The sequence below is a fragment of the Myripristis murdjan genome, chromosome 22, assembly GCF_902150065.1.
Source record: "Myripristis murdjan chromosome 22, fMyrMur1.1, whole genome shotgun sequence".
Lineage (NCBI taxonomy): Eukaryota > Metazoa > Chordata > Actinopteri > Holocentriformes > Holocentridae > Myripristis > Myripristis murdjan.
In genome coordinates this window covers 20792323-20803212 of record NC_044001.1, presented here as the reverse complement: position 1 = coordinate 20803212, position 10890 = coordinate 20792323, and positions in this window count along the sequence as shown.

Below are 10890 nucleotides of genomic sequence, written 5' to 3'. Positions count from 1 at the left end.
TTCAGTGTGAAGAATTTTGAAATTTTGTAGTAAATGTAGGCAATAATAACAATAAAACCCTCATAGTATTTACAGTTGTTAAACTAGAAATATCGCAATGTATCGCTATTTTTATTTAGTGTATTATTGGCAATAAATATATTTTTGTATATTAAAAAAAATAGCAAATATGTTGTGTCCAACAAAAACATTTATCTCACATGGCTCATGATGGGAGAAACTACCTGTTCATGTTTTAATCAAATGCTTTCCAAATTGTCTCATAATTGCCTATAATTGAACACACACTGTGCAATTTTGCTGTTTCATGCCAGTACCTATTTACTGCAACTGGTAAAAAATCATGCTGGCATTGTGTTTGTTTCAACATTGACAGTCAGTATCATCTCCACTGTTGATTTTAAATGATGCTGTCACGTTTGGTTTCTTAACAAGATCATCAGATGAAACAAAGAAACAATAAAAAAAAAAAAAAAATCCATTGTATTTTACAAAACTTTGCTCTAGGTATGTAACTCTCACAGACGCCAAACCAATAATTGTACTCAAATATACTGATTAATTTGAAGTTAAGCCACCACTAAGGTCAGATCCATTCAATACCATTTTCAAAGAGCGAGCTCAATGCAGTCCTCATGTCCATTAAAAAGTGCTTTCCCTGCAGCACAAGTGGTTCCCATTGCTTATATTTACAAATTTGAGATACATTATACAGGCATAAAATGCACACCAATGTTTGGGAGAAAAGACGAGCTCTATGACAGAGTGGAGGGTGGTCTGAACACATCAGTACTCATGACTCCATGCTGGGCTCATTTGTTTCCAGACAAGAGGGCACAAGGGTGGGAAAAAAAGAATTTAAGACGGCCAGGAGATGTGGGAGGTGTCGAGGGGTGGGGGGTGGGATTTGGGGATCAAATGTGTATGTTTGTGCACACGCACGTCCGTGCACCGGCAAGTCCATGTGCTCTTGGACACTTGGACAGATGAGTGTGTTTTATCTGTCTCTGTGTACTCGTTTATATGTGGATCACAATTCTTGCTTTGCCACTTTAAGCATTCTGGCTTGAATTAGACATGAGAGACAAAAGGCTTCATATTTGTGCTTGCATGTCAAGGATTACTTGTTCCATTGAATGTGTCCCCCCATTATCTGCTTATCACTCTCTGTGCTCTTTAATCTCTTTCTTGTCTCTGCTCAATGGCTTCCTCTCACTGTCTCCCCATCACAACTGTAGCCTTTCTCCCCCTCTATTTTTTAACACTTACAAAACTGAAAAGGCCTGGCCTGGTCTGGGCCACCTGGAAGCACCAGTGGAGCTTTCTCCCAGGCCTGGCTCCCTGCCACTAGCCAGCTGTAGCATTGTGAGCGGCCCATCTCAGTTAATTCCATGCATCGCAATTGTTGCTGGGCGCTGTTTACAGCCACCTCCTACTCTGCCTGGGTAGCCTCTCCGATTGTCCTGGGGCCTCCCTTGTTTAATACTGTTTTGCAAGTTATTAAGCCCTGGAAGTCCATTAATCACAGTTCATGGGCTGTGTAAGCCCACACAAGGCAGGGAGAGGTGGGGGATGGGGAGGCACACTCGCTTCCCTCAATGGGCTTAGACGGTGGTCCATTCAGATCCCTAACGAGATCATTACCACTAACTAAATACAAACCTGACCCCACGACCCGCTGGGAAATTACGTAGGAGCTCCCTGGTGCAAGACATTAATATACCCCCCCCCCCCCCCCCCCCCCCCCCCCCCCCCCCCCCCCCGACCCACCCCCATCCCAACCTCACCCGCTTTCTTGCAACAGTGTATAAACGCCCACCCCCAAAGTCTCCCAACGCAAACCCACCCCACCCTGCGCCCCACCCCCCAACCCCACCCCTTGTCCATTCTCACTTTCTCGCCAATGGACAGAAAACTAAACCTGTCATCAAAAGGGGCCTAATCACTGCTGTGATTGTGGTAAACCAAGCCTGACAGACATTTCACTGAGGCCTCAATGGCCACATCAGTGCCACCTCCCCAGCCAACCCCCTCCCTCTTTCTCTCTCTTTCTCTCAGTCCCTCGCTCTCCCTTTTTACCAGGCCTCTGGCCAATGGGCAACAAACACCCGGGGGCTTTTCAGATTACTTGACACACTGTGTCCACTTTTGGGAGGGAGACCACCTGGTAAGCTCATTTTAATACAAAACCAGTTCAGACTCCTCTCCCTTTTCCCCTGCTCCTCTAATTCCGCCTCTCAAGCCAAGCTACCACCATGAATTCTGTCTAATCCATTGACCCCCACAGAACATTCCTGGTTTTACACTCCTCGGAAGAGGCTGGATTTGGGCGGATTACATGCTTCCAGTTCTGTTTGGAGGCACCTGTGACTGGAAACGGAGGGAAAGACCAACAATGACAGTCCACAGTGGAACAGAGAGAGGAGAGAGATTCCCCCTTTCCCCCTCAACCTTTCACCCTTCATTTTCACTTTTTGGATCATGGACAATCACCTCCTTAATCTCTACCTGCAACTTTACCATTGTAAGAGGCAGGTTGGATGTCCATAGAGCCACAGCATGGCTGCTGTGTGGCCCAGGATGGAGGGCTGAGAGAGTGAGAATGAAGGGTGGGGTGGAAAGAGAGGTTGGTTGGGGGTTAGCACTGACTTTCACTTTAGCCCCTCAGCTTATGTTAAGATGTTGTCACTTTCACCATCTCAAGTGTTGCCACTTCAGATGCCGGAGCTTAGCGTTTGCAATGGGCTCTGGGGGGTTGAGGGGAGGAAGGGAGGGCAGGAGGGAGGCAGTCTGGGAAGATTTCCATTTTAAACAAGCACAACTTTGTCACACTGTCACCTGACCACCATGGCACCCCTTTTCAGTGTTTCCCAACTTCCTGTCTCTTCTTTGCTCCTTTCGTGTCTGCTTCTCTTTTAGCTGCCTCTCTTCGTCTTTCTCAAGAACTCTTTAAGTCTGTGTTTCCGCCCTGAATTCCTCTGCCAATTTGATGAATTGTATCTCACAGCCTTTTGAGTTTTGTGTGTAGCGCGCTTAATTGTTTCACTTCTTCTTCTTTTTTTTTTTTCCAGGATATCATGTTTAATAACTGGCGGATGCTTAAGCTGTGCTTGCAGGGGTAGATGTGCATATTTTAAATTAGGTGTAATATCCCCCACTTTAATCCGTGATAAGATCTCAATTGTTCCATGATGTGAAATGGAGATGCAGCGACAACTAGGGCTGAATTAAATAGAAATCTTAATTTACCTGGATATTATCCTCCAGTGAAATATAATCACTGACTGGATAACTGGGCACACCAGCAAATTCTTAATTGACTCTCAGTTATTGTCATGGAACATATGTTTCAATGTAGATGCTGAGACTAGGAAAAGCCAGCTATATTTTGAATATGGGTAAATAATTAAAGCTGAAATAATATCTACCAGAAAGTGCTTGCAGATAGTTAAAAAAAAAAAAAAATTAAATATATTATGGCCATTGTGTTATGGAGCTACCATGTTAAAACTAAAGAGTGTCCTGTTATATACTACCACGCTATAGTATCTTTTAATTGATTGCCACTGAGCACAGGAGGTTTTGACCATAATGAAAGGTTTGAACTCAACTACATATCTGTTATGTATGTATGGACTAACTGAGGTGAATATAACAAAAATAAATAAATAAATAACTGTCTCAACCGATAATTTGCATTAAGTAATGGAAAACAAGATGTGCAGTGGTGCCCAGTCAAACTGTGACAAACAGCAACATGGCGGTGAAACATTTTAGCTGAACTTAGGAGGAGGAGATCTTCAGGCAGAAATCATAAACAGAATGTGCCTCGGCATTTTCGAGATTTATCGACTTTTGCTAACCACACTGACCTCATGAAAAGGATAATGTACATGGAACATTACATATGCATTTATAATGGACTACGCTGGCATGTTTCTTATAAAGGAGTAACACTGGAATTCTATTATTTGATGTATTTATTAATGAATTTATTTATTTATTTTGATATCTATGTATTTGAACTTATTGTTGTTTGATAGTATTCTTCTGTGCCCTTCCACCCACCATTACCTACCACAAGTGACGGGTGAATATGAAAAAGCGTGGGCTGACATGTGCAGGGATGTGAGAGGTGAAAATTACATGGAGGTATGTAAGTATGAATGTGAGAGACAGTTTTCTGGCTAACGGTTAGTAATGCTTGGTAAATGTATGTAATGACAGAGAGAGAGAGAGAGAGAGAGAGAGAGAGAGAGAGAGAGAGAGAGAGAGAGAGAGAGAGAGAGATGGTTTAAAGCCAGGAGTGGTATGTGGGGGGTAAGTCAATTTGTAAGAATATCTATTATTTTTTAATAGATATATAACGATATTTTTCCATGCATAAATTTTAAAATTATTGAATATTAATAGGATATAAGGATATACCCCCCCTTTAAAAAAAAAAAAAAAAACATTGTTGTGACACAAACATACTACAGTTAAGAGTGATAAGTGTAAAATGTTTTCTATTTTCTGTAAAAATGCTAAAAGAAAAATTGGCCAAAACATATGAACATATGCACATGTAACTAGACACAAGCACAAATGCACACACACATTCTCAAATTATCCACTCTGGAAAACACATCTATAAATACAAAATTACACGCAAAATCTCCCAACACAGGCTGATTGTGGAGTGTCTACCTGGCACTGTGTTGATTGTTCCTCAACACTGACCAATTGTAAGCTCATAATGATGATCTCTGGCATGACAAGTGATTTTAACCTGCCTGCAGGCCGCCCCCGCACCGAGTCACAGATCAGCCGCCCCACGTAAACAAAAACATTAGGAGAGCGTTCCACATTTAAGAGCATGCTAATTACAGTCATTCCCATCTGAAGTACTTTCTCCTGCAATTTGCTCAGATCACCAAACCTCCAATCCCTCTCATGTAAACAAATAAACTCTCGCGCAACAAAGAGATAAAGCAAATAATAAAATAGACTCTGGCGCTATCGGAACTCGCTGGGGGCAGCGTGTTTGAAGTAGGCTTCAAATAGTATCATACTACTCTACAGTGTTGAGTCCTAGTGTTGTCTATATCCCCAGTGAGGAATAATTACAAGGGTTGTTGTTGATGCGCTTAGGAAAACAAATAATTAACTTTCTAATGGTAGAATGGAGATGAATGTGCTGAGGGAAATAAAGAAATACCAGGTTTTGTAAAATTGCTGAAAAACACAGCAAAAGTGTTTATATTAAATACATGTTGACTAGACAGAGATACAAAGTTACAGTTAGAAATACAAAGTAAACTCTGGCCACTTGCTGTTGAATATAGTGGTTCACATGCCCATTTCTTATGGTGTGCCTCAACAGTAAGAATTGAGATCAGCTTTTAAAGGGGCTTAATTGAACTAAGCCCAACAGGTGTAAAAGATACAATTGTCCCCCCCTCCTCAAGATACTGAGTACCTAATTATCAGCTCTCTTCTATCTCTCAGCATCCCTCCTTGTTCTTACTTGGTCTCAACCTCTCACCTCTGCCAACAGGGAAACACCAGGGCCGATCCACCAGGAGCAGATAGGGAGGTGAGTGTCACCGCAGCCCTCCAGGTGAGTGTGTTTCTCTGTTGGTGGAGGAAATGAAGCACGAATGATGGAGTGTTTGTTTTCTGACATTTTGTCTCCCCGCGGCCTCATCAGGGCCGAGCCTCACAGACGTCAAGTGTTAATTTAGGGCTCCTGCCGAGCGTGAGTCTGTCAGCGTTGAGGCTTGGAGAAGGGAGGTGAGCTCTTGCAGAAAATGACCCTTCTGCTCTGATTGTCTTCTGGCCCGCAGACTGGCGCTGAGAGAAAAAACAAAGATGTGGGGAGAGAGGTGGCAGAGTGCTAATGCACCTCAGGGCAATTAGAGAGGCTTACCTGACTGTGTGAACACAGCACACGCACACACACACACACACACACACACACACTCACACACACACACACACACACACACATACACACACACACACACACACACACACACACACACACACACACACACACAAAAAAAGGTACACTCAGTAAGGTAAATTTCACTGTGTTGCAAAAAAGTACATACTGTATACACACCACATTCACCAATATATCGTTAAAATTTAAGACTGAGCTCACAGGAAAGAACTCAATCACTCAAGCAACAGTACTCAGTCCTTGCAAACACCCACACATCCACACACACTTTCACCCTTAACTATCTCATGTAGTTACCATGGTCCATTCCCAGTGGATGGCTGGCTTCCCTCCACCTTTTAGCCCAGTGATTAATTGGCCTGAGCTTACGAAAGTACAACCCTTTATTCTGCGAAACTTAAACAAAAAGACAGGGCTCTCTAAAGATTACAGCAGCGCATTAACCACAGAGTGAACCATGAAATTGCTTTTTCCCCTCCTGCAGTGTTGTGACTCTATAGTGGTCACTGCCAGTCATGGGGAATGTGCACGGGAATTAGTGTTACATCACTGACAGACAACAAAACAGGTCGTCTGGGTGGAGCTTAGCCTATCCGACGCAAATCAGCTGACGAAGTCCAACCAATGGTGAAAAAGACACAGGTATAGCGGTGAGGAAAAATGCTCTCTGTAGATAATCGGTAGCAGTTTTATTCTGCAGGAAAGTCAAATTTTTTCCGCCAGAGTCCAGCACGTCAAATTCATTGTGATAAAAAGGGTTTAGAGGGCTGTCACGCTGGAGGAAAAGGTTAATTCCGTAATTATTTCAGTGTGAAAAATAAATAATATACCCATTGCCGTTTCCATCATTTCACTAATTCGCTCAGAAATTCATTTTCTTTTCTTTTTTTTTACTCCACCTAGCCCAATTCAATCACTTGAGTTCATCTGTCTGTGTTATGCAAATCTGAGCGTCTGAGATTGAACCCATTTGAATACCTGGTTCAACTCATGAGCGGAGGGGCTGATAGAAAAGATGAATTCTTCCGTTTCAATGTGCCTCCCTTTTTCACCCAATCATGCAGTATCAAGGCTACCTTTTTACATGGTGCTCTCATTTATTTTATCCCATTGCACAATGCTGCTCTCACCGTCAAATGTATGAATAAGGAGAGGGAGTCTCTCTCTCATGCTCGTCAGAGGCTAGGTCTGGATCCAAGATCATGGACACCCGTAGCAGAGAGCACAGAGAAGGCAATTTTGATGAAGCGATGAGAGGGTTCATTTGGCTCTGAGGATAGCCCTAATAATCTCTACATCTATAGCTGTTAATTTATTTCCTGATGAAAAAACTGATTAATTTTTTCTTGTTTCTTTGCATATAGTACTGTGGTGTATCATTGGTTCACTGAAATGAGCAGAATTGTTGGCCACATGCCTTTCTTTCTCTCTGGTTAGGCTTTTGATTGACAGCGAGCCCTGGGCCTGAGGCAGGCTAAGACTGCTTACTTGGAGGCATGCGTATAACGCTATTATTCCAACTTATCCTTGGGAATAAGTCCAGGCAGCCAGGGGCACAGCGGGAAGCTAATAGACTAGGCTAGAGAAGCCCCCCCTGAGGCTCGGTGCATTGTGTCAAGGCCTTGTCTACTTCACACACATTAAGGATCACATGCCACAATTTCACAGTACAGCAGGGGGACCGGCCCCCAGCCCAGGTCCTGATTGGCCAGTGATGGATGGTGTTGACAGTTACAAGCCGAGTAGCAAGTGTAGCAACACAAAGGTCAAGGTTGAAGCTGCCAGTGTGGTCTGGTTAACAATGGAAGGTCTCCATGGTGGGAAAATGCTGTTTATACTAAACACTAAGTATGCAAAGTGTCGTATGGACACAAAGGGCTTGAGTCATTTGAAGCCATGGTTTTTGGTTAAATAGCCCATGTTATTAGCCGCACTGTTTACCATTTAGGCAATGAAGTATTTAAAATGCCCAAGTGAAAACATAATGATCATTTAAAAAGTCCCTTTTAAAAGAAAAAAACAAAAGCTTAGAATTTGACATTTCTCCCCATTAAAGATAACACTGGCTGATTGCATTCCTTGCCACATCACTCAGAAAAGAGGCGAATAAAACAGTTGTTCCTGATGCAGTGTCCTGCAGGAATGATTTTTTTTTTCTTTTCAATATACCACTTCAGGTTGAAGACATTTCTACTGTCATTTTCCTCCAGTACTTCAGTGTAATTCTTTTTTTTCCTCTCCCCTCCATTTTTTCCCTGGCGACTGCAGTATGTGGCAGTCTGAATTGTGTGTTATTACCCAGCAGGAGACAATATCATTACCACATATTTGCTGTCAAGGGTCTGCAAAGAATGGTGCTGTCTTGGGCCTCACTGATCTAACAACCTCACACAGGGCTCCAGAATTACCCACTCCTGGCTGGGGGAAGTCAAACACTACCAGTTAGAGAGGGGAGTGAACAAAAGAGAGTTACCCTATCTCTCCCTCTCTCTCTCCCCCCCTCTCTCTCTCACTCTGTATGTCCCTCAAAGATGGGAGGAGACACACCTCCACCGTTCACAACAGTAGCTGCTATTCTCCTTGCACCTTGATAGAAATATATGTTTGGTTCAAGTGCTGAATGATATGAGACTGCAAGATGGACATGGACAGGCTGCATGTAAGGCAGTGTGTCATTTTAGATAAAGAAAAAAAATTGCAATCTCCGCTGTGTGCTATTAGCAGTGGATGGGGAGCTCATAATTGCCGCCACTTTATCAAGTTTCTGCTAAGCACTACCTATAAAATACACAGCATCAGTGTAGAAATACAAAGCAAATATTTTCAATCTGTGTACAGTTTGTGACATGCATGCGTACACCAAGAAATGTCAAGTTTCTTTTGTGTGTTTTTCCCTCTTAACATATTTCTTGGTGACAGGTGTTTTAGTTTGACTATTGAGCATGTGAAACTGTACATAAAGATATGTGGTATAATGTCTGAGAAGAATAACTTCAGAATGTCCAAACAATCCCTTTCATGAAAACTGCTATTCAGACTTTGCAACAATGTCTTTCTCATAAGACAAATAGAATTGCTATCATTTCTGTTGACAGCGTACAACAAACAGACCAACAGTTTATGCATACTGAGTGACAAAGCCATCTATTTTCTTTCCACAAAAACAGGCAATACACACTCTGGCAATTGAACCGCAAATGAGGAGTGAAAATTCAAACTTCCTTTCCCATCCACCATCATTTATACAAGCCATAGAAATATTTGATTGCACTTGCATATCTCCTCACTGGGACTAAGGAATCAGCCAACCAATACATGGCCATGTAAACAAAGTCTGGAACTCTATATGAGCCTATCATTTAAGAATCCAAGAGAATCAAGCTTACAAACAATCAGAAGGGTGGAGGTGGGGGGTGGAATTGGGGTGGGGGGGGACTGAGAGCTTGTGAGAGGTTCTTCTTCCAGTGCTTTGAAGGTGTAAACAGAGACCCTTATTTAAGACGAGATGTGGCTGTGCATCCTTGATGCACCTCTACTCTGAAACAAGAGAAAGAAAAATCAAGGAGTCCTTGATTTTTTTTCAGAACAATAGGGGCCAGTCCTTGAGAAAGACACATTCATATTCATGAATTAAGGATCTATGGTGGTAAATTATGAGCATGCAGCTCCAGCTCGCCATCATTCTTCATGAGGGGGTGTGTGTCCAAGAAGAACAGCTTGTAAACCATTTGTAATAACAAAATCATATAGAAAACTCATGATAGCCATTGGGAAGAATATACCATATACTATATTTGACATGAGTGTAGAGTATAAATGAGGAGGAACTTCTAATAAATTGCTTTAGATGAGCTCTGTTGTTTTTCAAAAATGCAATGTACTGCCAGTATGTATGACGGGGAAATGTGAATACCTACAAGGGTGAACATGTCATAATGTAATCCAGTTTATCCTGATCCAGTATTGGTCCTATTGTAAATACCTGGGCCTTTCACTGTAGTGGGAAGAGGAATTTGCAACTATAACATAGATACTTGCAGTGTAATGTGGACCACACTGTGCAGAGATGTTATAATTTTAATTAATTTGGTGTTCCTGGATTCACCATTCTGCAAGGGATATCCATGATCATGCATCAGTCAGATACGTTATCTGACATGATATTAATTTTGAGCAGTTACACCCTACAAACAGAGAGCACTCAAACACATCAGCTGATGGGATGATATGAAGATGTTTTGAAATTGTTGCCACTAAATTAACCTGATTCTAATAGGATTTGAGGTAGATAACATGGAAAATTACTATTTTCTTTTCAAGGCGGTATACAAAATGGAAGCGCTACAAATTGATTTCCATTTCCTCCTAGATGCCCCCCCACCCTTCTGCCCCCCTCCTACCTCCCCCTCCGTCCACACATTTTCATAATTTGAGATGAGGCGATATGGCATTAATATTCCCTATCTTATCTTGTCACATCCTGAAATTGTTGGAGAGGATATGATTAGCTGAACAATGGCATGAGAAACGTTTTATGAAGGCTATCCAGGTTTTATGACAAAGAGAGTGGAGAGGTGCAGAATGGGCCAGGAAGCAAGCATGATGGCAGTCAAATGCCCTCGTTTCTGGATCTTGATTTGTCACAGCAGGGATTTGGAAGAGCCCAGGATTTGATGATACATCCATGCCCACCGGTGCTGGCCATTCACACATGATTAGCATTTTATTATTGTTTATAGGCCATTTAGGAAGGGGGGAAGACAGTCCTGAGCCAATGGTGCAAGGAGCGCTCCAAAGCACAGTGTTTTGGACTGTTTAAATGCACCATTAAGCCTTTTAAAATGAGCTCCACCCGTCAGAGGCTAAAAACAAACGTGGCTTTCTGGCTATCAATGGGCACCACTTAGAAGAAACAATGCCCTGTTGAGGCCCACCAGTTTCCT